This window comes from Macaca nemestrina, chromosome 8, assembly GCF_043159975.1.
Source record: "Macaca nemestrina isolate mMacNem1 chromosome 8, mMacNem.hap1, whole genome shotgun sequence".
NCBI lineage: Eukaryota > Metazoa > Chordata > Mammalia > Primates > Cercopithecidae > Macaca > Macaca nemestrina.
Genome location: NC_092132.1, coordinates 146634071 through 146660538, shown reverse-complemented (window position 1 = coordinate 146660538; position 26468 = coordinate 146634071). Strand labels below are relative to the sequence as shown.

General features: G+C 51.0%; 1 long non-coding RNA gene and 1 pseudogene across 1 annotated transcript; both read left to right on the top strand.

The window, feature by feature from the left end:
* The first annotated feature begins 890 nt into the window (after positions 1–890).
* On the top strand, positions 891–18738 carry LOC139355939 (uncharacterized). Its single transcript, XR_011607275.1, has 5 exons — positions 891–1072; positions 14535–14722; positions 15461–15654; positions 16068–16807; positions 17468–18738. It is a non-coding gene; the product is annotated as an uncharacterized lncRNA (long non-coding RNA).
* Positions 18739–24502: 5764 nt separating this feature from the next.
* LOC139355711 (uncharacterized) lies at positions 24503–25885 on the top strand (annotated as a pseudogene).
* Positions 25886–26468: the final 583 nt, after the last annotated feature.

The following is a 26468-nucleotide window of genomic DNA, read 5'->3' as shown; positions in this document are numbered from 1 at the left end:
CCCAGGCGTCTCTGAGGGTCGCGCCCCGATACCCTCCTCCACCCCAAGGCTTCTTCTCCCCAAGGGCCAGGTTGGGGGCCCAGGAGCCCCACAGCCTCCGTAGACCCGGGAAATCGCAGCTTCGTCAAAGCTAAGCCCGCCGTGCTCAGCTTTTCCCACCACCTGGAGGATCCACTCTCCCTCAGTCCTTCCCGACCTCAGGCTGCACAGAAAACTTGGGGGCGGGGATCGAGGAAGCCGCGCCCCGAGGTTCCCAGCGCAGCCCCAGGAGGAATCCTGCCGGCAACAAGAAGCTGTGCGCGCGGCCGGGCGCGACCCTCCGCGTCCAGGTGGGGTCTCCGCGCCCCAATTCCACCCCGCCCCGCCGTCGGCGCTCCCCGCAAGTGCGGGGTTTCCACCCGTCCTGGCGTTCGCGCCCACTCAGGGTCTCCCTCGCCCCCCCGGGAGATGCTCCCCGCGTTCTATCCCGCCCCGCCCTGGCGCGCCAGGTAAACGATGTGACCCTGCCCCCCTGCAGTCTCCCCTCCCCAGGACGCTGCCCCTGCCCCCACTTGTGGTGCTCGGGGCATCTCTAAAGCCCCCAACCAGAGTCCTCCAACCCACCCGAGAGGCTCGCGCACCAGCAACGCGGCCCCACCCGCAGGGACCTCGCCCACCTGTGGCTCTACCCCTGCCTCTGCGGCCTCCCCCACCGCTAGCGCGGCCCCCACCTACGACGACCCCCGCGTAGGTCCTCCTGCCCACACGTGTCCCCCCGCCAGCCCCTGCCCCTAGCCGTGCCCCTGCCCCTAGCCGCGCCCCAGCCCCAGCAGCCGCTCCAGTGCGCTGGGGCCCAGCCCACTGGCGCTGGGGCGGAGCAGGGGCGCGGGCCTGGCGGCGGTTCCGAGTAGGGCGTGCGCGGGCAGGGTTCCCACTGCCTGCTGCGCAGCCGGACTAGCGGCTGCCCTCGGCCTTCTCGCCATGGACGCGGACGACTCCCGGGCCCCCAAGGGCTCCTTGCGGAAGTTCCTGGAGCACCTCTCCGGGGCCCGCAAGGCCATCGGCGTGCTGACCAGCGGCGGGGATGTTCAAGGTGCGCGCGCCCCTACCGGCGGCGAGGGAGGGACGGACGGAGAAGGGGAGAACAGGGCGAAGTGGATGTGGCAACGGGGCAGAAGAGGGGGGAAGCGATGAGAGGACCCGGGGAAAGGTGGGTAAGCGATGGGAAGAACCGAGGAGACGAGCGGGGAAGCGATGGGGAGAACTGGGGAGAAGCCCGTGACCCGGAGCGGCAGGGGTACCTGCGGGGCGGCCTGAGCCGGCAAGGCAGCCCCAGGGTCCTTGCCGGGTGGGGCGGAGGAGGAAGGGACATGGCAGTAGGAACCTCCATCCGGGAGAGAGTGAGCTTTCCAACCCCTCCAATTTATGTTTTAAATTGAGCCTGGCAGAGGGGGTCGCCTGGAACGCCCTCGGGGGTCGTTCTCCCTCAGAGCTGTAGGAAGGGGCTGGGCTTCCCTTCCGAAGCGTGGGTACAGCGCTATCACTTCCTAAGTGGCCCCCGCCCCCTAACTCCGCCCCACGTCACCCCCCAGCATGTCGAGGAAGAAACGGCCAGGTCCCCGCGCGCCTGCTGTCGCCTCATGCCCCGCGCGGCGTGGGTGGGGTCCCGGCTGGCGGCGGGGTTGCTCTGGGTTCCCGCCTGGCGTCTCCGAGGCGGTCCCGCAGCCCCTCGCTTTTCCGCTGGAAGAGTTTTAAAAAGGGTTTCCTGCGCTCGCATGTGCTGTCGCTTTTCGGCTCGTGACAAAACCGAAAACTAAAATGGGTCCCAGGCCCTCCCCGCCAGCCTCCGCGGACGGGAAGGACCAGGAAGCGGGGACTCCGGGACGTCAGCGGCGCCACGGCGCGGGCTCTGGGCTTCCCCTGCCCTGCAATGTAGAAGCGGCTCTCCAGGAGGGGCCCGAGTTTGGGCCCACGACGCGGGCGCGCCGGGAGGACATTTAACATTGACCGGCGGGAGGTGGTGGAGACTGCGTGCCCCAGGCCCCGGCTGCACGTGGGGGCGCCTGTGCCTGGACGGTGGAGCGCCCCGATCCTTGCAGCCCCTGGAGGGTAGATCTGCGCTTCCCAGGCGAACGCTACCTGGGAGCCTTAGCGATCGCACCGGCTGGAGACGCGACGCGCCCCGAGCTGGGTTTTGATTTTTATTTTCCCGGTTCCTCGTGCCATAGATGCGTGGAAAGGCCCGGATGGCGGATTTCCTCCCATTTCGGGACCGCGCACTGCACAAGGATGGAGCGGGGATGGGCCCCCAGCCCACGGCCCCGGTGACCTTCCCTTCACCCTTGAGCGCGCGGGGCGGGAGCGAGTGCTGTAGGTTGGGGCGCTGTGGGCGCCGCCCCGCCCGCCGCGAGCGCCTACGTGATGCCCGGCCCGTCGCCTCCTTGCGCCCAGGCCGGGACATCAGTATGCCTGGCGCTCCGCGAGCCCGCAGCGCAGCCTCCCCAGGCCCAACGCCCCCCGCGGGAGACCCCGGTGGCACCGCCAGACCCCGCCCCGCAGCCCGACCCCCAGCGCCCCTGGGAAGTGCTCTGGCGTTAGCGTTCTAGTGAAAGGACCCCCCAGCATCAGCATTCCTCCTGTAGGGTTGGATTCTCAGAGAAAGAAAAGGTGATGCAGCAGACGCTGGGATTGGAGAAATTACCAGAGTGAAGTGGAAATAGCCTGGCCAGCATGACTTAAACCGGCCCGGAGATGTGCGAGTACAAATGGAACCGCCTGGGGTCGGGATAGGACCCAGAGTGGCTTCTCAGTCAAAGGCCTTCAGAAGCAGAGGGAACATCTTGAGTGACCTTAGCCCGGCCGCGAAAGACAAGAAACCTTTTGCACGGGAAGAAGAACCGATCTCTGGAAGTCACCAGGGCGGGTGGAAGGTCAGGGGTTCAAGGTTATTTTGGAATTTAGGTGCTGTGCTTCCTGCACGGTGGCTCATGCTTGTCATTCCAGTGCATTTGGAGGCCGAGGCAGTAGGATCGCTTGAGCCCAGGAGTTCCAGAGCAGCCTGGACAACATAGTGAGACTCTGTGTCTACAAAAAATAAAAAAAATAAAGAAAAACACATTAAGATGCTGTATGTATTGGAAAATATTTATAGGTCATTCTTTTGAGCTCCATGTCCAAAAGCTTGCTAAAATGCTTGGGAGTTTGTATACAGGCATGTGAGATTAGGATACATTGGCAGAATCGCGGTGTTCTCTGTTACCCTGGTTTTGCCACCTGGGAGGAGTTACACATATTGAAGGTTAGTAAGTCCATGCCTCTTCTCTTCTGGGGAAAAAGGTACTTTGGAAACCAATATTATGTGGGAACGTGGCTTGGTTGGTACAGCCTCGGCTTAATAGGAGACAGCTGCCCTCAGCTCTGCAGGTGGCCTCAAATACGGTGGCCTCGAGCCCACATGGGTCACACCTGGGCTGTCCCTGGGGAAGCCCACCACGGCGGGTCACCTGGGCATTCTTTCCCTGGCAGAGTTGAAGTCACAATTTTTTTGTAGACTCTGTAAAGAGCTTTACCCTTCCGAGATATGATCTTGAACCTGTTGGAGCATTTGGACGCATTTCATTTAAGGAAGTTCACCTCCAGATGTGCTCAGAGGGCCTGGTCTTAGCTGCCACAGATTTACAAATTCTTACAGTAAGTAGGTTATTCCTCGAGAATTTATCTGTTGTGTCCCCATTCTTTTTGCCATTTTATTCTGATTCTATATTAGTACTTGATTTTCCCTGACGTAGAAGACTATTGCCTGTAGCTAGAGATCAGAGAACACATTCCCATTCAAGTATTAACTTCAGGGGAATTATCTGTCAGATTGAAATTATGGTAAAATTCCATATATTAAAATGACCATAGCTACCATTTGTTGAAAATATTTTGTATACTAGGAGCTTTACCATTCTTATCTCCAAGCCTAGATACATGATCCCAAGAGAGGCATGCCCTCATTTTGGAAGTGGGGAGAAAGACTCACAAAGAAAAATAACTTAGGTAAGGGCATGAGGTGCGTACGTGATTGTGGTAGGAGCAAAACAGATCCTAATTCCAAATATTGTACTCTCCCTTAGACCATGAAGAGTACTTATGTCTGGCTCTGTCACCCAGACTGGAGTGTAGTGGTGCCATCATAGCTCACTGCAGCCTCAAACTCCTGGGCTCAAGTGATCCTCCTGCCTCAGCCTTCTGAGTAGCAGGGAAGACAGGAATGCACCATCATGACCAGCTAATTGTTATTATTAATATTATTATTATTATTTCTGTAGAGACAGGATCTCACTATGCTGCTGAGACTGGCCTTGAACTCCTGGCCTCCTCTAGTGAGCCTCCTGCTTTGGCCTCCCAAAGAGCTGGGATTACAGACATGAGCCATCATGTCAGGCCTCCACCATGCTTTTCAGGGGCGTTTCTTAATCTAGTTAATGCTGAAAAGTGAGCAAAACCCAACTTGCTCAATATTACACAGATATTCTTTGGGTGATTTTGTGAGGGGAATGGAAAGTAACTTTTTATAGCGATACGAGTCAAGGTGGCAAAAATCATATTAAGGCTTAATACCAACGCCATGGGCTGCTTTTCTTCCCCCAGTAGAGTTCATATTATTTAATTATAAGATAAAATTGAAAATCTCTTTCCTATATTCCTGAGTACCCAGGCCTTGAATGAAGAAAGTATTTCTCAGGCTAGTTTGTTTTTTTTTTCCCGCCCCCTACTTCTTCGGGTATCTTGTGTCTCAGGCTGTGGGTTTTTTTTGTTTTTTGTTTCCTCCTGCTTCTTTGGGTATCTTCTGTTGTCCCAAGACATGTCTGGAAACTTAAATTGATTTTCGCTCACCCTAAAATAAGCTCCGCAGCTCTGGATCACGGACTGACCATGACTAAGTGCCCACCGCCACGTCACGCTGTGCCACACACCAAGAGTGACTCATTGTCTTCGTCATAGGTTGTGGCTTCTGCAGGGCCTGATGCCTGATGGAGCTGAGTGTACTGGGAAGTCCAGGTGCATCCTTAGGGTGGGCTGGATGCGAAAGCGGCGTCCTTTTTGCCTGTGGTGACATGAACATCAATACAGTATTTATAGAAAGTTCATGTAAATGGAGTAAGTATCAACCTTTCCAATCCTAGTGAGAATAGCTAGTGTTTAGTGACTCTCTGTTATGTGGCAGGCCCTGAGTGATGCTGGTCACTGACTTATCCCCACTTTACGCATGAGCAAGGGATGTCCGAGGTGTTCCAGCTTCCCTGAGTTCACAGAGCTCCGTGGTGTGGCCGGGCCCTGTGGCTGCAGCAGGGATGTTCAGGGCTGCGTGTAGCTGTGTCTTCGCTGGTGACCTTCCCTCGCCCAGCACCACGCCTGGTGCTTGACAGGAACGCAAGCGTTTGCTGCCTGCCTCCCGCCTGGAATCTCCACTGAGGAGCAGGAAACCAGGGGTTCTAGCTGTCTTCTTCATTCGTGAAGTCCTTTAGAGGAATTCAACCATCTCTAATCAAAATACCCAACATCCTCAGGTCAATATGTATAAACTGTTAAGACTTCGAGATTAGTACCTTAAAACCGAAGTCAGAAGTGTGCTTTCAATTGATTGGACATGCATTAAGTCAATGACACACATATTTATTGGACACCAGGCTTGAGCCCCACGTGGGCACCTTTGGTGTCTGAAGCAATATTCCTTGGGTGGTTTTGTGAGGGCAACAGAAAATGACTTTTTATAGAGATAGGAGTCAAGATGGCAAAAATGATATGAAGGCTTAGTACCAATGTGATGGGCTGCTTTTCTTCCCCCAGTAGAGTTCATATTATTTAATTTTAAGATAAAATGGAAAATCTCTGAAGCAATGCTTCGGAGCCCAGTAGGATGGAAGGGGAAACTGAGAACAGTGCCATTTCGCCTCACACAGCTCCGGCGCCCCTCACCATCCTGTGCACACACATTCTTCGATGGGATCTTTTCAGCGTAAAGTGCAGTAATTGATTTTGCAGAAATTACTGGGTCTGGGAGGCAGATGATGAGTGATAGTGTCACCCCGTGGCACAGTGGGAGATTTGTGTGATGGCATCATTTTCTATGAATGCAGACCGCTTTGTGTGCCATACTCGGAAGACCCTTCGCTAGACATTTTGTCATCTTTCAAAAGAAGCATGTTTTCCCTCTTGGTTACAGAAAACTAAAAGCTTTTGATACAGGACTCCGACCTTTTATCAGGGAGAATCGGGGCTCTTTAAATAACCTCTACCAATCGGATGGGCCGTCAGAAACAATTAAAATTAGAAAGATGAAGATACGGGCCGGGCGCGGTGGCTCAAGCCTGTAATCCCAGCACTTTGGGAGGCCGAGACGGGCGGATCACGAGTTCAGGAGATCGAGACCATCCTGGCTAACACGGTGAAACCCCGTCTCTACTAAAATACAAAAAAAATTAGCCGGGCGAGGTGGCGGGCGCCTGTACTCCCAGCTACTCGGGAGGCTGAGGCAGGAGAATGGCGTGAACCCGGGAGGCGGGGCTTGCAGTGAGCTGAGATCCGGCCATTGCACTCCAGCCTGGGCAACAGAGCTAGACTCCGTCTCAAAAAAAAAAAAAAAAAAGAAAGAAAGAAAGAAAGATGAAGATACGGTAACAACGTGGTCAGGGCAAACGTCAGGATACCAGATTGCAAGTTCACAGTTGCCTTTCTGCTAAGAACGTGCGGGTGAATATGGAACAGAGGGCCATGTGTCAGTAGTTGGGTTGCGTTTTGTGTTTCTTTTCTACAAGCCCTTTCTGGTGTTGTATTTGTGTTTATTAGAGAGTAGCTGCCCAGAGGCTGCCGTTTCCCTCCCCACTCCTCGGTTCTCTCCATCTTCACCCCCAACTCCCAGTCCTTTGTTTGGAATTGCAGTCATTGTGCTTGTCAGGATGGAAGAGGCAGCCAGACACATGGCAGACCAGAGCACTGAGAGGCAGAGACTTATTTTCTATAAATCCTGCCCTGGCCTTGCTGTCTCGAGTGCTGAGATAGGGTCTCGGTGTTTTCCTCTGCAGAATGGAGGCATCACTCAGTCTCTGTCTTCTCTCCCTGTCTCTTTCTTCACTCCCCTCTTCCCTAACACACATCTACAGTGAAAGTCTTCAGGAGGCAAAAGAGAAAAGGCTGGACTATGCTGGACCCCCCAACCCCAGGGCCCATTTGCTATCTTCCCAGCTTCCGTGTGCCCAGAGCCGCCTGGGGGAGCCTTTGGAGGTGCAGATCCTGACTGTGTGGGTCTGAGTGAGGCTCTGACTCTCATGGGGAGGGGGAGGGCGCCGGTGCTGCGGGTCCCCCTGGGGCCAGTGGGGTGGTTTGCAAATCGTGCAGATAAGCTTCTCCACTTCTCCAGGTTTCTCCAACATGAGATGCTCCCAAGAGTCCTTTGGGATTGTTTTCTGACTTTGACCAGGATTTTGACGGAGAAGATTCGTTAATATAGGACCCCTTGTCTTAACGTACATATGTAAATGATCTGATCTGAAGTTTTCTGATTGGAAAATGATTGAAAGGTTGGCATCCAGTAGCCTCGGGGAGTCATTCCTTCATATCTTTTCAGCTGTGTCTTACTACAATTAAGATTTTCTTTCTGTGTGTGTGGGGTTTTTTCAGATGGAGTTTCCCTCTGTTGCCCAGCTGGAGTGCAGTGTCTTGATCTGGGCTCACTGCAACCTCTACCTCCCGGGTTCAAGCGATTTTCCTGTCCCAGCCTCCCAAGTAGCTGGGATTACAGACTTGCACCACCATGCCCACCTGGGTTTTTTCTGTGTGTGTGTGTGTGTGTGTGTGTGTGTGTGTGTGTGTGTGTGTTTGTGTGAATGTGTATCTTTAGTAGAGATGGGGTTTCACCACGTTGGTCAGGCTAGTCTTGAACTCCTGACCTCAAGTGATCCACCCACCTTGGCCTCCCAAAATGCTGGGATTACAGGCTTGAGGCACCACACCTAGCCTTATTTCTGTGTTTCTGTAATCATTTCACACATTAACGGACCACCTTCGGTGAGTCAGGGCAGGCTTTAGGCAAAAGAACCGAGCCCTTTATGCCCCTGGAGCTCTCACTCCTGCGGTGAGGCGGGTACAATGTGCCTGTAGCTGGACCTGAGAAGAAATTTCCTGTCTTATGAAAGGGCCCAGGGAGCCTCTAGTTGGGGCCCTTTGACCTGACCCCACGGTGAGGGAGGAGTCGGTAGAGGAGGGTGGCCCAGAGGAGGACCTTGGATTTGCCTTAGGGGAACTGGGAAGCAGGTGGAGGGAAGCCGACTGACTGGGAAGCAGACTGACTGTCTCCGATAAGGGTGGCTCTGTGGAGAGGAGAGGACAGGAGGGGAGGTCATGAGTTTAGGGTCTCACAAGGAGCAGCCACAGATGGAAGCTTATGGGGTGGGGCATGTGGCAGGGCAGCCCTATGCCCACAGACACACCCCGCCGAGGAGACCCAGGGAATTGAGTGTGTTGGGGCGGAGGGTAAATGGGCACTCAGCTATTACCGCTGGAAGGCAGAGCGTGTGAGCTGCGGCAGACAAAGGCAGGTGGGGTAAAAGGAGAGTCTTCACAGCAGTGCTTAGAATAGTAGAAAGTGGGAAAACCAGCAAAAACCTATCAATAGGAGATTAATGAATCCATTATGGCACCTGGAATGGAAGGAATTTTTGTCAGCGTTTAATAAGGAGCTTTGTGCTGGTCGAAAGTCAGCAGGTGCACAGTACACTCAAGGGCAGTATTGAAGAGCCGATTCCAGAGCAGCTCTGCACAGCAGATCCCCCTTTGTCCAGAGGGGCCGTTTGCAAATCCAAGCAGATCCGCTTCTTGGAGGTTTCTCCAACGGGAGCATCTCCCAGGATTGGGGCCTGCGTGGGTGGCTTGTGTTATTTATGCAATTTTAAATTATCTAGTTGCCACATTAAAGAAAGGTGGGCTGGGAGAGGGGGACACTGGGTGCCATGACTCACGCCTGTAATCCCAGCACTTCGGGAGCCCAAGGCAGGTGGATCACTTGAGCCCAGGAGTTTGAGGCCAGCCTGGGCAACATGGAGAGACTCAGTCTCTACAGAAAATACAAAACGATGAGTCGGATGTGGCGGTGCACACCTACAGTCCCAGCCCCGTGGGAGATTGAAGTGGGAGGATTGCCTGAGCCCAGGAGTTGGAGGCTGCAGTGAGCTGTGACTGCACAGGTTCACTCCAGCCTGGGCAACAGAGAGAGACCCTATCTAAAAAAAAAAAAAAAAAAAAAAGGAAAAAAAAAACCACTTTTATATTCAGCCAACTATTTTGATAACAATCAGTTATTGTGTTGTTTAATATTTTACACCGTTTTCCATACTAAGTCTTTGAAATCCATTGTGTAAAGAATCTTAAAGTACATCTCCATGTGGACAGGATGCACTTGGCCAGCGACTCCTCTGAGGGACAGTGTGGTCACGACGATGGGTGGCGTGTCCTGCCTGTATGTAGAAGGTCCCCGTGTGGGTGTTTCTGCGAAGGCCCTGAGGGATGTGCAAGGGAGGGCCGACACCGTCCCAGCCACACAGAGGGCTCTCCGATTGTCAATGGCAGCCCTTCCTCCTCCCCACCCTCTTAACACCCCCCACCCCACTTGTTATTTTTCTCCTCAGTGCTTACGGCCATCCACCCCTGGGCATCATGCATTTGTTCACTGTGTTTCTTGCTTTCGGGTCTCTCCTGATCAGAACAAGCTCCGCCGGAACCATTTTGTCACGGATGCATCCACATAGCACCCGGCAGCGATGGCATTTGGAGGACCTGAGGTGGACAGTGGGCCGGTGGTTGAGTGAAGGGCACTACAGATTTATCTCAAGCCCTCCCCTGACCCTACCGGAAGACACGGTGGTCTGCACAGTCCAGATAGTCAGAGAGGCCCCCGGCTCGATGACTTTGACCCGGCGGGGGTGGGGAGGGGGGAACAGCACGTTGACAGAATCCCCCCTTGGTATCCCACCTCCCCATGCCTACATAATCCCTACATTGTCAAAGGAGAGACCCCTAGAAGGAGCTTTGGCAGCAGGAGTGAGATCAGCGCAGTGCAAGCTCATTTTCTGACAAACCAGTGGCAGCAGTCAGCAAACTGACTTTATTTCTCAAAAAGAATGTATGCATCGAAATTAACAAGTGAGTGATCAGCAGTGTGGGAAAATTCAGGAAAAGCAGTTCAGTGCTGTGAGAGAGGGCGAGGTAGGGAGCTTTAGTACTCCAGACAACGGAGGAGGTAAAAGGATAGACCGAGATTATTTCATTAGATTTCATCTATTCTTACTTTTTTTTTTTTTTTTTTTTGAGACGGAATCTCGCTCTGTTACCCAGGCTGGAGTGCAGTGGCGGAATCTCGGCTCACTGTAACCTCCGCCTCCCGGCTTCAAGCGATTCTCTTGCCTAAGCCTCCCAAGTAGCTGGGACTACAGGCGCATGCCACCACGCCCGGCTCAATTTTCTTTGTATTTTTAGTAGAGACGGGTTTCACCCTGTTAGCCAGGATGGTCTCAACCTCCTGACCTCGTGATTTGCCTGCCTTGGCCTCCCAAAGCCCTGGGATTACAGGCATGAGCCATCACGGCCAGCCTATTCCTTACTTTTTTTTTTTTTTTTTTTTTTAAATAGAGTTTAGATTTTATCAGAGCAGAATCCCAGGAAACTGAGATTTGTAAACTGGGAAATCCAGCTCCTCCAAGTAGCCAGGAAATAAGGGTGACCTCAGTCATTCTTGCTAGGCACTGGTGTGGGCCGGGGATGACTCTGACTCAAGGAAGAAGCGGTCTTGTGACTCTCTTACCCGCACTGTGGTTTAGTAAGAAGCTGTTAAAAAGTGTCTCATATGAAGAAAGTGGTTTAATAACTGGTCAGAGTAATGACCACGTATTTCCTATGTAACCACTCCCTCATTATCTCCAACTTTATCTTTGGTTCTCATGACAAGATTATCACTTCCCTGAAAACTTGGGGTTTTTGCAAATGACGAAGAGGTGTTTTTCCAAATGGTAAAGTTCTTCTTTGGTGGGAAGATGTTTTCTCCTGGAAATCCTTAGGAAAGTTATTCGGTTCTTGGGTTGGGCTCCCAAAACCAAACGAAGTTTGGTGCTGCGGTTTGTTTTTACTCTGCACAGGAGTCTCCTGGGGTCACCTTGTGTATCATGTCCAGCCTTTTTTTTTTTTTTTTTTTTTTTTTTTTGAGACGGTGTCTCGCTGTGTCACCCAGGCTGGAGTGGGGGTGGTGCAATCTCCGCTCACTGCCAGCTCCTCCTCCCGGGTTCACGCCATTCTCCTGCCTCAGCCTCCTGAGTAGCTGGGACTGAAGGCGTCTGCCACCACGCCCGGCTAATTTTTGTATTTTTAGTAGAGATAGAGTTTCACCATGTTGGTTAAGCTGGTCTTGAACTCCTGACCTCAGGTGATCTCCCCACCTCGGCCTCCCAAAATGCTGGAATTACAGGCATGAGCTACCACGCCCAGTGGGCTAATTTTTAAGTTTTACAGATGGGTTCTCACTGGTACCCATGCTGGTCTCAAACTCCTGGCCTCAAGCAATCCTCCCATCTTGGTCTCCCAAACTGCTTGGATTTGCAGGCATGAGCCACCACACCTAGCCAAACATTGATCTTTCATTTTAAACTTCATCTAGAGATGTGACAAAAACCAAATGAGGTATCTGTTAAAATACTTTATAACCCTAGTACAGTAATAGAGTAATCCAACTGACAATTTCACAAAACTCAATTTTTGTTAACAAGTTCAAGGTTATACATGTTAATAAAGATAACATTTATTCAACCAGAGGAGAAAGGTTACAATGACAGAATTTATCTTTTTCTTTACTATGTTGCCTGAGCTATGGTTAAGGTTTGGGGAACTAGTATCTTAAAGAACCTTCAGAAATGTCTCATTCTAGAAATTAGAAACAAACTTTATACTCTTGGGGTTGAGAGAATCCAGGAGCAATCACCACCCCTAGTGTCCAGATGCTACTCTCCAAAGGCCCTTCCCCACTAGCCACAGAAATCAGAGCTCCCTGGGAAACAGACAGTTGAGCCTCTGGAGCAGGGAGGGCCTGGCTGTGCATGCTTTAGGGAGGTGGGAGTGGGGGTGTAGAAACCAAAGAAGTGAGACCACAATGGGCCAACAGCTAGGGCAAATGTGGGCATAAAACTAAATTCCATCTGATCACATAGTCTCAAATATGTACGTGTACAGAAATATTTCTGTGAGGTCACAGGGGTACTAAAAAACAAAACAAAAGACTGGGGGGGGGAAGAAGAAAAGAAAGAACTCTCTTCCCCATGTTGGGCGCAGTGGCTTACACCTGTAATCCTAGCACTTTGGGAGGTCAAGGTGGGCAGATTGTTTGAACTCAGGAGATCGAGACCAGCCTGGGCACCACGGCGAGACTCTGTCTCTACAAAAAAATATAAGCACTAGCTGGGCATGGTGGTGCACACCTGTAGTCCCAGCTACTCAGGAGGCTGAGGTGGCCCAGGAGGCTGAGGTTGCAGTAAGCTAAGACCATGCCACTGTACTCCAGCCTGGGGGACAGAACCAGACCCTGTCTTTAAAAAAAAAAAAAAAAAAAAAAAAAGACAGCCTCTTCTGTCATCATTAGAGGTAGTTCCTGCACCACCCTAACTCCTCCTCAAACTGGACTTCCCAGGGAGAGCAGCCGCCCCTGCCTTTTCCACAGAACCATATTTCAAGATAACCCGACAGCTCCAGCTGATGTGGAGCTCTTCTTTGAAGAAGTCCAGCAAACGAATGAAGAATTACAGAATTTGAAAACTTCACAAACTCTAATAAATGATTCAGGCAATACTCCTCAATGAACATGAAAACCATTAATAGGTTGATGAGAAACTCATTATCACAGGACACCAGAAACTCAAGTGCACCAGCTACTCCGTGGCTGAAGGGAGAAAGCAGATCTTCACAAGACAGTGGCTGACTCTCAACATGCACCCCGCTGGCGTGAGACCCCCAGTGGAGGCAAGCAGGCCTCACAGGAAGGTAGGATGTGGCCATCTATGCAGAGCTCCCCACGAAGGACTCTGCTTCAAAAGGCGCAGCCTGACTCAAACTAAGTCTTTGGATCTAAGTTCCAGTTCTCAGGAAACACAGGAACATGGCACTCAACACCACACAGGAGCAGCCAGGACACCTGGAAAGTGAGAGCGCCCGGAGGAAACCCGGCCTGCACACTCCTCTGCCGTCCGAGAGGGTGCCCGGGAGAGACCCGGGCTGAGCAGCTGTGATCTGTGGGACCCTGTGCCACAAACACTTTGAGGCCAACTAGAAAATTTGAATATGGAATAAGAAATAGGCAGTTTTAAGAAAGTATGTTTTATTCTATTAAAACTGAAAATGGCATTAGCTCATGTAAGAAAGAATCCTCATGTTTTAGGGTCACAAATTCAAATATTTAGGGGTAAATGATGACATTTATAATTTACTTCCAAAAACTTCACAAGGAAAAGGATATCTATTATGTGATAAGTGTTTAGGGGCTCATTATCCTAGTCTACTTTTCAGTATGCTTGAAAGTTTTCATAATTCTTTTTACTAAAATAATTTTGCAAATATGTTTTTACATTACCATTTATATGTAAATTATTAGTGTTTTATATAATACATATAACTATATTATTATGATAATGACCTTATATTAGTGACATAAGAAACAAGCGATGAATCAGAAAGTGAGGATGTAATTAAGGTTCTGTGACTGCGTCCACTATCAGAAGAGCACTTCTCCGTGCCAAGGACAGGCTCGAAGCTTCACACACCCTGGGTCGGAGTGGGCACCATCCATGCACCCCCACTCTCCATGCAACAAAGCTGGAAGTGAGGCAAGAAGCTGGGGGCCAGGACCCTTCTCTAGGGTTCTCTAAACACCGTGTTTGTAACCACCATGCTGAGCCCACTGAAGACTATCATTGTAAATGTCCAAAATCAATGTCCAAGTAAGATAGGCAAACTTAGGCCAAGAATCTTACCTACACTTAGATATTTCTTAAGCATCGCTAAATGTGAGAGAAGCCATGTCATGAAAATATAAGAACACAAACAAGTCAACTTTTCACAATCCACCATCAAACTTTTCCAACAAAATATTACCTAGCATTGCTTGGGTGATCGTGAGTGGCATGAAATTGCTTAAGCTGCTCCCACGTAAGCTCCGGGATGCACAGTGGGTCACCCCCAGAGACCACTGAGTACATGTGGTGGGGAAGAAGTCTGTTTTGAAGGTGCTGGGAGAATATCCTCTCATTGTCTGTCTTGAAATGTGAAGTAAATAAATAAGAATATGTACATATAAACTAATACACACACACTACATTACTTACAATATAGCCAATCGATCACATTCTGGTGCATATGTCTGTAATACTCTGCAAATAAAACTGTTCTAAAGGTAAAAAAAAAAAAAAAAAAAAAAAAAAAAAGAGACACCCCTGCAGGCATTGTTTAACACTGTATTCAATCACTCATCACCCATGCAACAGGACCCAAGGATTGAGAACAATGGACTTTTTGATGTGTGTTGCAACAAACTCATAGCCGAGGGCTGTAAATCGGAGGGATCACCAGGTCTGCCTACCAGTCACCAGGCAAGTGGGGAGAAGCTGTCACCCCAACTTGAGTTTCAAGAAGACTCCTTGGAAGAAAAGACCACCAAATTGAGAATGAAAAGGTAAGAAATAGTTCACCAGCTGAGGGGGGCTACAGAAATCAGAGAGCAGGCCACCTGTGAGCCTCAGGGACACCAGCACAGGCAGGTTGTCAAGGTCACAAGGGGACATGAAGACATGGGCCCAGGACAGCAGCTCTTAATCCAAAATGGTCTCAAGACTCCTTTACACCCTGAAAAATTAACCCATTTATGCCTGAGGTTGCAATTTTTTTTGTAAAAATCAGACCTTGGCAATGACCTTGAGCTGTAGGATATAAATAACTCCCACAAGCTTAGGATTCCAATAATGGAACACTAGGCACAAATGGGTTTTAATGAGGACCCAAACAGCTTTTGATTATGTAGGCTTTTTTTGCCTGTGTAGGTACCTGTGTGTGTTTATATAATTTTTCTATATTCTAAATTAAAGTTGATTAAAAAATTAAAGTATTAAAAAATACTTATGCATTAAGGTAAGCCATCATTACATGTTAATATAAATATGTTTGAAAAATACTTCTCATAACAAAGTAAAACACTGACTACTTAGAGTGATGCTGTGTTGCCTTTTTTGCAAATCTCTGTAGTGTCTGGCTCAGAGGTGAAGCTGGACTCCCTCATCTGCTCTGTATCCAGCTTGCTGTGTGTCACACACCTCGCCACGCAGCCTCTAGAAAGTACACCATGTACTTGGGCAAGAATGAGTGTAAAAGACAATGTGTTGATAGTGGTATGAAAATAGCTTTTCTCTCGCTGCAGATCATACACGGGGGTCGTCAGACATGGTCTGAGACCTGCTGCGAAGAACAGCAGCCTGGCCCTGCTACCCCCTGGCTTCTGCTCACAGCACTGACCCCAGCTAATCCAAGAACATGTCACCTATAATGAGGATATTGAAGAAAAATCAACCATCTTCCAGATGTGTCTATATCATGATACGGTACATGGGTAAGGTAAGCTGAACACAACATAAAAAAGAAAACTTACAAATGCTCCCTTCATCTCATTAAAGATGACTCCTTTAAAGACCAAGGGCATCTGGGGGTCGCTGGGGTTCTCATATTCCAGGCGCCATCCTTCCTGCCTGAGGACAAATAATAATAAGCTGACAGTGACTCAAATACTAAAGTCTGTATCAACTAGTTAATCACTCATGACATACCAGAAATCCAGCTCACGTAAACCTGGGGAAAAGGTCTCATCCAAATACACTGAGAGGAGATTCTGAAAGTCCTTGGGATTTTGTGTGGAAAATGGATACAGAGTATAATCACTAGCTCGGTACAAATGAAAAGTGAAATTGTAAAATTTAACAGATTTCTACTAAAATTATTGAATCTTAAGCCTCATTTCCCCTTTGTCCTAGGACAGTAAGTTGTAGCTATTCTTGAGATGGGGCAGTGGCTCCATGCTCTGGCCCCCGACCCCAGCAGCCATCCCAGCTCATCACCCTGAGTGCCGGCTTTCCCATCCCATCTCAGGATCTGCACTGGACGGGCACCAGGTCTTTCTTCAGCGAACATCTAAACTCTCTCAAGTGTCTCCAGAGACTTTCACATGTCTACAAAGATGACCTCATTCTGTAAGAGCATGGATTTAACTTGCTCTACGATGTCACTCCTTCACAGAGTGCACTGTTCATCGTCACCCTATTCACTAGCGTCAGTCTTACTAAAAGTCAAACATCAATGTTAGTGGTAACTCTGGAGGCCTGGCATTGTAGCGATATCCCCAAGAGAAAATTGTTTTGAACCTTTCTGGGAAAAGTTCACGTACGTTTTATTCAAACACTAGTTTTTATAACCTCGCTACCATGTGACTTTCCTGAAGGATGAAATTTCTGACGTCCTTCAAGTAGAGAGAGAGAAAAATTTTTCTAGAACATTAATTGCCCACTCCTCTCATCCCTTCTCAGAAACTAACTGAATTCCAGTGGGTGTGCCTGGCAAACCCAAACACGGTTTTCCGTTCAGGATGCTGGTCTCACCTGTGAAGGCGTTCATGAACGTGGAGAGGGAGCGGTTCAACATTTTGAAGAAAGGGTCTCTGCACGGATATTTCCGAGACCCACAAAGGACGGTGTGCTCAAGAATGTGAGGAACACCGGTACTGTCCATGGGAGTGGTGCTGAACTTCACGCTAGGGAAGAAGGAATGGCATGCCAGGGAAGGGAGAGGAACAGAACGCTAGGGAAGGAGAATGACTAGAATACAAAACGTTCATCTAAGTGCTGCGGAAACAGTTCCCAGATGCATCATCACCTCAGGCTACTAGAAATCATCATTCTGACACCACAATCCTCCAACACGGGGTTTCCCAACTCTAATGTAAATCATTGATTCAGACTAAAAATTGTATTTTGATGAGATTGTAAGTCCGTGTAAGCTTTTCCTTATTTTTCAAGATGCTCTGTCAATAAAAATACTAGTGAGATGATATTTAAACCACGTAACATACAGTCAGTGCTTTAAAACAAGCTTGTCTAACCCACAGCCTGCAGTCCGCATGCTCAGGATGGCTTGGAATGCATCCCAACACAATCCCTACACTTTCTTAAAACATTGAGGTCCTCTATTTATTTTTTTTTAGCTCATCAACTGTCCTTAGTGTTAGTGTATTTAGTGTGTGGCCTGAGACAGTTGTTCTTCTAATGTGGCACAGGGAAGCCAAAAGATTGGACATCCCTGATTTAAATAAAACGTTCAAGACCATGTTCTTACAATGCACCACATACCTGAACAGATTATTCGTGTCTTCTCTGGCCAGGTGTAAATACTTGGCTCCTCTGTCATCGTGGCTGAGCTTCATGGCCGTCAGGAACAGCTCGGGAACAGATGTCACCTGAGTTAACCAGAAAAACATGAGCAGTTAAATGTAGACAAAATAGCCTGTGAAATGGTGACCTTCAACACACTGAGAAAACTGGCTTTTCTGCCTGAAATTAGATGATGCCGGGAAGCCAGTACTTCAGAGCTGGAGAGAACAGAACCATCCTGTCCAAGTCCCTTATCCTACAAACAAGGAAAGTAAGACCTAAAAAAGGCAGATGAGAATGTGTGTGTATATATGTATATTTTTGAGTGCTTATTACTGGCTAGGTATTTTCCATTTTTTTATTTTTTAAATTTTTTATTCTTTTTTGGCTAGGCATTTTCTAATCATGTCACATAGAATCCTGTGACGGAGGTATTCTCATCCTCATTTACAGATGAAAAAACTGAGGCTCAGGGTGATGAAGCAAGCTGCCCGAATCAGAGCCAGGATTCGCCCTGGTGTCTGCCCTTCCCACGGTACTGTGCTGCACCTAAGTCCTAAGTAACACAGCACCCTTTCCAATGCCTGCTGAGTGCCTCCTGCTTTTGTGTACTGCACCTCAGTAACACAGCACCCCTTCCAACATCGGCTGTGTGCCTCCTGTTTCTGTGCATAGAATCTCCTGTAGTGCGAAGCACGGGCTTGCAGGAGGGGCAATGCTGGAGTGGGCTAGCCGGCGACAGCGGGGAGACGGTCCAGGATCAGTCTTTGCTTCTCCTAGTTTGGGATGGATTCTCGGTGGTAGCTGTAAGCACAAAGCTGGTGCTTCCAGAACAGCTGGAGGGGCTGGGAGGATAGAAATGCCCCCCAAAAAGATGAAAGACTCCCCACTCCTGGGGCAGGGTGGAAGATCTTCTCCTACCTTAGGCAAGCCTCCTGGTACGTGTCCATATTCCTCGGTATGAAAGAAACTGTCTTCTCTTCCAGTCAGGCCAGCCGGCCCTCTCCCTCAATCACATACCACTTCCCTGTGATCACCACGCCACTTGCCACTCCCTCCGTCCAGGTGCCGTGAGTCACCTGGCCAAGCGCACACAGCAAGTCACTGGCAGAGGTGAGACCTCGGGTCTCCTCAGCCCAATCTAGGGAGCCTGCCATCCAACAGTCATGCATAAGCGGCCCACTACGACCTGCATCATCTACCGCTGTTAAATTCCTTGTTTCCAAGCGTACCGTACTTTGTATCAGATGATCAATGCATTTAAAATCAGCAGATACAGTGAGATGTCTGCTTTCTAATAATATATAGCTTTAATAATAATAGCTTTCATGGTAGCTATTTCTCAAACAAGAAACATGACTTATCGTAAGTTACTATGGCTGGACGCAGTGGCTCACACCTTTAATCCCAGCACTTTGGAAGGCCAAGGTGATATGGTTTGGCCTCGTCCCCACCCAAATCTCATCTTGAATTGTAGTTCCCATAATCCCCACATGTTGTGGGAGGGACCTGGTAGGAGGTAATTGCATCATGAGGGCAGTTCCCCCATGTTATTCTCATGACAGTGAGTATGTTCTCACGAGATCTGACGGTTTTATAAGGGGCTTCCCCCTTCACTTGTCATTCTCTTCCATACCACCCTGTGGAGAGGTGCCTTCCACCATGATTGTAAGTTTCCTGAGGCCTCCCCAGCCATGCAGAACTGTGAGTCAATTAAACCTCTTTACTTTTTAGCTCATTCATTATAAATTACCCAGTCTTGGGTATTTCTTCATAGCAGTGTGAGATTAGACTAATACACAAGACAATAGGATTACTTGAACTCAGGAGTTTGAGACCAGCCTAGACAACAAAGTTTCCACCTACACCTACACCTACATACACACACACACACACACACACACACACACACAAAATGAGCCAGGCGTGGTGGCACCTTGTCCCAGTTACTTGGGAGACTGAGGTGAGAGGATCGCTTGAGCCCAGGAGTTCGAGGCTGCAGTGAGCCAAGATCATGCCACTGCACTCCAGCCTGGGTGACAGGGTGAGTCCCAGTCTCAAAAATAAGTACATTTCTATAAAATTTGAAAAACAAAGGAGAAGAATCTACCACTCTGGGTGAGGCCCTTATTAATACTAGCCAGTACTATAAACTCAGGTGTCTGCCCGGCCTTTGCAGGATTTCACAAATGCACTAAGTCTGTTGTCAGGACTCCCATGCCTGGACCTTGCCTGGAACCCCCTAGTCACTTGTCTGGCTCCCTTTCTGGAGCCCTGCCTAGAGGCAGCTGCTTTCTCACACCACCCTCTCCAGCTCTTCCCTCTCCCCCCAGCAGCAGCAGCTCCCACTCCTCCTCCCGCCCTTGTCCTTGGCCCTCCGCATGGCATCCACCATGTGCCTCCAGTCACAGCCGCATCAGGCTTTCTAGACAGTAAGCTGTTTGTCTTTTACATTTGCTACAACATCAAGCATAGCACAGAGCCAACAGCTGGCCAAATATGTGAAGTGTTGTCATTTTTAGTTACTATGCTAAAAAAAAAAAAAAAAAAGGAAAAGGTTTAAGCAAATAACAAAACAAAAAACAAATGAATCCATTTTAATATAAACCCAAGTAAGTATAGGTCCACAATTTCTTCTTTATAATTTTGAAACCCAAATGGCTCAGAAAACTGAAAGATTCTGCAGAAGTTTAGAGCAAACTATTTGATGGCAAAACCTGACTGAACAGATCAGGGCACTGAGTCTTCGTGCTCACACTCAGCGAATCATCAGGTTTGGTGGCAGAAACTCTAGTGTGTCTAGGGTTTCTAGAAGGGCGTGCTATGTTGGGCGGGGCTATGCAAGTGATGGGAGGAGCTTAGTGAGGGGTGGCTCTTTGCAGGTGAGGAGTGGAGCCTAGTAGGTGGGGATGCAGGTGAGCTGGGCCTTGAGGAAGGGGCTTGCAGGAGATGGGGTGGAGCCAGTGGGGCGGGGCTGCAGGCAAGCTAGGCCTTGGGGGCGGGGCTTGCATGCGAGAGGCGGGGCCTTGTGGGGGCAGGGCTGGCAGAAGAGGGTGGGGCTTGGTGATGGACCGGGCTGTTCAGCTGAGGGTAGTGGCCTAGTCGGGGGCTGCCGGAAGCTGGGCCAGGTGAACCTTGGTAATCCTCTCTGGCCTTGGTCCTCTGGCTCAGGCTGTGCCCAGCAGGGAGGCCGGCCCGATCGAGCTGCGGTCTCCACCCTGAGAGCGAGGGCTCCTTCCCCCAGCGCGGGTTAAAGCACCGTGTGTCCACCTGTGCAGTGGCTGGTCCCCATGTGACCTGGAGGGCAGAATCCCTGGGTCCTGCCGCTGGTCCGGGGTGTCTGCTTCCCCTTCCTGCAGTTCCTGGGAGGGTCTGTGTGTCCAGGGGGCTCTGATCCCTGCCTCAGGACGACGGGTGAGGGGTCAAGATCGCCCACTGTGGAGCTGGCCCGGATCTTGGTTCTGTGGATCCTCGCTGTGTGGTTCTGGAGCAGTTCTGTCCTCAGGAGAGGGATCCTCACAGCTGCCTCTTGGTGCTGTGAGAAGAATTAATAGGACGACCCCCGGGTACCTGCTCGTAGCCCTGGGCAGGGCCAGCCCTGTGTCTCCACCAGTTCCTTCCCTCTGTGCTCCCCGACACTGTCACATCGCCAGCCTTTATTTCCTTTTCCTTGGACCCAGGCAGCGAGTGCCCCGCTGGCCTTGGCAGCCCCTTCTCTAATCTATCATCAAATCACTTCCTGATGGACAGCACTGACCAGCCATTGGCGTCACCAAAGCCCCACAAAATAGAATCCAACTTTCCTATTAAGCTGTGCAGAGCTGTCCCAGCCCCACTTCCCACAGGCTGGCCTCATTCACCATGGGATCCGTGGTTCTCACCTGGGGCTGGGGGTGCCCCTGGCATCCGGTGGAGAGTGTCAGAGATGTCCCTCCAGGCCCAGTACAGTCCCCCAGCCAGTGGCCGGCAGACTGCAGCACCCAGCCTGATGTCCCTGTGGCTTCCGGTTCCCTGAGGCCAGCTATGCTTTGCTGCCTCTTCATCCTTTCAGACGGGTGCCCTCTCTCCACCTTCGCTGGTTAGCAGTGTTCCATCCATTGGAGCTCAAAGCACTGCCTCCCGGCAGGACAGCCCCTTCTCCTGGCCTGCCATCTGCCTGTGCCCGGTGGTCTGTGACATGTCCTCGAGGGCCCATCAGAACGAGGCTCCCAGCGACGGAGCGGTTCCTATTTGTGTCTCTGTCCCACCTTCTCTGGTCCTGGCACCGTGTCCTTTGCTGACAGAGGTCTTGGGTTGATTGTCAGCAAAGCAGACAATCTATATGGCTCTAAATGGCTGTAAACATGCTTGATTGGAGTATTTTAAAAATAATTGGATATGTAAACATTTGAGTGTAACATAGGTGGATTTTTGGGCTAATGGTCTTGTTCTTCAGGGAATAACCACAGGCCCATCCACAAGGACCATTTCCAGCTGATTTATGGAACACTGTTCTACCTGGTTAATTTTCAACGTTATCTCAGCCTGAGAGGTAGGTCAGCATGTGACGAAGATCACTGGTTTGAATACTAACCTGCTCCTTTGGAGCTACACCTTCCATGCCTCTGTTTCTTCCTTGGTTAGGTAGGAAAGGTATGAGCTACCTCAGAGTTGTGAGGCCTGCATCGAGTGACCACATTAAAGTGCCAAGAACTGCACCCAGAATGTTGGTACTTAAAGACCTTTAAACATCCCGATGCTGCATTTTAGTACCCGGGTAAAACAGCAAAGTTATGACAGATGCAGACGCAGACCCTCGGTGAGGTGGGGGGCTGATAGCAGGAGGTGGATCACCGACCCTGGAACGAGGGCATGGTCTGTTCGAGGCTGAACGAAGTGCACATCGTTGCGTGTACCACGGAGGTCCCTCTGGTGAATTCCTGGAAGGGTCCCTGTGGCTGAGCCGTGCAGTCTTTCCGTGACGTCCGGCAGGAGCAGAGCTTTCGGGTGCAGCCTTGCTCTTGTGTGCATGGCCCTCAACTGTCTCAAAAGTCTGAGGCTTAAAGCAGGCTTGGGGTTTCCTTACACCTCACAGACATCTAATTTGCCTGGCAAACATGTTTTTCTTGGGTGTAAAGGTGAAGGAATAGGTGTACTAATTACTGCACTTCTGGGTCAGTGACACTTGGTTGAAGACACTATCTGCCCTGGGTGGACATCTCTGGGGTGGTGAAAACCGGTGGCTGGATGTCACGGGGTTGCCAAGAAGATGCCAGCTTTTTCCTTTTTCCTCAGTAACAACACCCTACTTTGTTTAGGGAAGCAGCACACCCAGCTGAAAATCCAATTCTCTTGTACGGCGGAGCGGCTGGTGACACAGGTCCAGATGCTGGGATGCTGATGGGGGTTCCTGGAGTGGGAGGTGTCGGGAGGCTTTCTCGACCCACAGCAGCCCTGAGCCCTTGTCCGGCCTTCTTGCCTGGGGCATGATGCCTGGAGGGAAAGCAGCTTTGGGGGCCCAAGTGCCAGAAGCCAGAGTCTTGGCCTGTGGGGCAGGCCTGGGCCAGGCTCCTCAGAGGATGTCACAGAGCTGCTGCCCATGCGGGGACCAACCACCTCTGAGCCCCATGCAGATTTTCCTCTGTAGCCGAGTGAAATGCTGGTACGGCGAGTGAGGCAGTCAGAGGCACCTTTTGTGGAAGGAGGACAAAGCTGGAGAGAAAGAGGTTTTCCTAAAAGGTCCAAGGCGCTGATACTTCGTTAGGGATAAGTCCTAGGAGTGTGGTTGCTGATGGGTGGAAAACTGTAGCCAGAGAATAAGTGGGAATAGCCCTTGTTGGTATTTAACTGATTCGTTCACGAATGGTCTGAACAGTTCTAGTGAAAAGAACATTTTGGACACAGAAGTTTTCATCCTGCCTGACAAGCAGCATGATGGTGGGCTGTTCCATCCTTCCTGGGCAACAGTGAGAGGGTCTCAGGCCCTTCTGGCCCTGTGCTGGCATTTCCCCAGGGTGTGTGTCCCGTCCCGAATAGGCTGGAATGCCTCTGGGTGCAGCTGAGCCTCTTGAAAAGGGAAGAGTCATGTGACGTGCTCTGGGTGAACAGGAAAATGAGGGAGGACAGGAAGAGGGGCCTGGAGGTGAGGAGGATGGTGAGCAACCTGGGGACAGGGGACGGAGGGTAATGCCGGGGACAGGGGATGGAGGGTAACACCACTTCTCCCGGTGCCTTTGGGGTATGCTGCCACCTCTCGCACCCCAGAGTGAAGTCAACAGGATTCTGTCCCCAGGAGCCCCAAAGCCTGGCAGCTGGGATTGGCCCAGTATGAACCACCGTTCACTGGCTCTGCACCCTGGGACAGGTTCCCTGGTGTTTCCACCCTGGCTTCCCATCTGGACAGTGGGACCCTGAGTGTCAGCTTCACAGCTGCGCCTGGAGTCCTGGACTCCAGCGTGTCGTCGGCACTCGTTAGCGTTTCTTTTGTCGTGGTCCGTGGATGAAGTGGCTCTTTCTTTGTGTGTTCACAGCCCTCCTGCTCACTTTACCTTCTGGGAACAGTTTTTAACATAGCTTCGTATGTGGGGAGGACTCGAGTGATTAATCGAATGTTTCGTCAGGTGCGGTTCTTCTGTTTCCCAGTTTTGACACAACATTTGGTGAAATTTCCAGGGACTCCTGTGGTCAGCCTCACAGTTTCACTCTGTCACTTTCTAATGCAGTATTCTTTGGGAGTCTTTTCAATTAAGCACCATCATTTAAAAATAAGTTTTATAATATGCAGTTTCAGGTTAATTCTTTACCTTTGTGTCTCAGGCAGTGGCTCTCCACCTGTGAGTAGTCAGAAAGGTTCACGCAGTTTTCCAGGGCGACCTTTGCATTTACTGGAACTATTAAGAACTGTTGCCTGCTTAGGCCGTGATTGACACGCAGTGCGCGTGAGGCCATGCGTGGCTTAGCGTCTTCTGCAGGCTTAGAGGTCACTTTCTGTTCTTCCCCAAGCCTGCTCTGCTGTGCCGAGTGTTCACTGCGGGCGGCGGTCACACTGTCTGGCACAGGACACCGAGGCCACAGGGCGGACTCCACCTAGTGGAGCCTGCAGAATGGCAGAGCCTGGCCTCCTGGCCGCCCTTCAAGGGGAGCAGAAAGCGCAAGCCTGTGATCAGAGCTGTGCTAGCCCAGAAAGCCTCCGAACAGGTTTAATTTAGGAATCAGCTCCTACCAGCTGCCCATGTTTAGGATGTGTTTGAGATTTTGTGATTTTTCCTGCACTGAAGCTACTGGGCTGGCTCTGAGTCACCGTCATGGGACTTCAGGTTGCCCCGACGGGAAGCGGTGGAGGAGGAGGGCCGCACAGAGGCTTGCCGCAGTGATAATGAAGGGCTTATTGCCTCTTGGAACAGCGAGTTCAAGCTCTTGGTAATTGTCAGCGTAAATAGTGACCCGCTGAGGACATGGCTGTAATTCAGAGTGGCATGGTTGATTGTCATCATTGATATCAGGTACCTGCCTGTAAAATGATGGTACCCATAGTGCGGCTCCAGGAGGGCAGCTCCTGCCAAACACACGTGCTCCTGGGCCCCTGCAGCCAAGGTCGTGCTGCCAGCCAGGCCTGAAGCGGTGGGTGCAGGGGGTCTTCATGGCACTGAGGGCCTCCCTCATTTGCTTGTGGGGCCCAGCCCTCTGTCCCTCCAGGTCCCCATTGCGGCTCCTCCCTGGGTTCTCACAGCCCCATGCACACCTCCGTCTTCACAGCTTCCGTAGTTTTCTAGTGGGAGCCCCACGTGGGCGCCTGGGCAGGGATCGTGTGTTAGTTGAGCTCTCTCCAGCCATCCCTGGCTCATGGCTCAGCAGGTCCCTTCAGATGAGTCAGCCAGCTGTGTGGCTGCATGTTCAGGATACTTGTCAGGGGCCTCCCTCAGGTCAGAGCAAGACCTAGGCTCACCTCCTCCGCGGGACTTTGGAGCCTGCCCTGGAGAGACTCCAGCCACGACCAGAGGGGCCGCCCGGGTCCCCGCGGGCTGGTGGGAGTGACTTCTGAGCCACTTGAGGCCCCACTTTGTGTTCCTACACCCCACAAAGCCACTTAAAGCACCATATTCTGGTGCCGTGTGCCTCTCGAGTGTGGCACACAAGCCTGGACGGGGATCTGAGCGGGCACTGCCTTCCTCAGGCTGCACTTGTGTTTTGGGGCCCCTGGAGCACTCCTGCCTGTGATTCTCACTGCTGTCTGGGCTCCCCTAGAGGGTCTCACCCGCAACCTGAGGGCCACATTGGCAGCCACCGAGGAACCGGCAGGTCCGGCGTTGGTCCCACTCAGTCCTTCTGGACTTTGGTGACAGAAGAGACAGCAAAGCTTCAGCTGGGAGCCCCAGACCTTCTCTGCTTGGGACCCGGGGACTGAGATAGCACAGATCCTGCCATCCACGTGCTGGGGGCCCCCCTGTGCAGCTCCCTCCTCTGGTCAGGGGCCGCGCCCTTGGGCTAGGCAGCTCCGGGTCTTCACACTCAGGGGCTCAGGGCGGGTCCTGGATGCGGAGAGAAGGAAAAGGATGGCAGTTTGAGCCCAATTGTGTTGGCTTCATCTTCTGCCTCTTGTCCCTAAATACAGTTGCAAAGTTTTCCAGATGAAAACTCAGAAGGGATTTTTAATGACTGGAATCTGTGAATTCCATGGAAGCCAAGTCTGTCCTCAGCTGGTCACTGTTTATGCTAACAGTTATAAACAGCATGAACTTGCTGTCCTGAGAGGCAACACACCCTCCATTCTCTCTGCAGTGCAGCTGCCTTGGTGGGTGGAACATGCCCCTCCTCCCTCCCTCTCCCTTCCTCTCTTCCTCCCTCCCCCCTCCCCTCTCCCTCCCTCCCCCTCCTCTCTCCCCCTGAGCCCCCCCCCGTCTCCCTACCTCTCCCCTCCTCTCTCCCTCCCTCCCTCCTCCTTCTTCCTGTCTTCTCTCACCTTTCTCCCCTCACCTCTTCTGGGCGAGGGGCAGAAGAGAGGAGACCTCCGGAATCTTCTGCTTCATCCAAGCA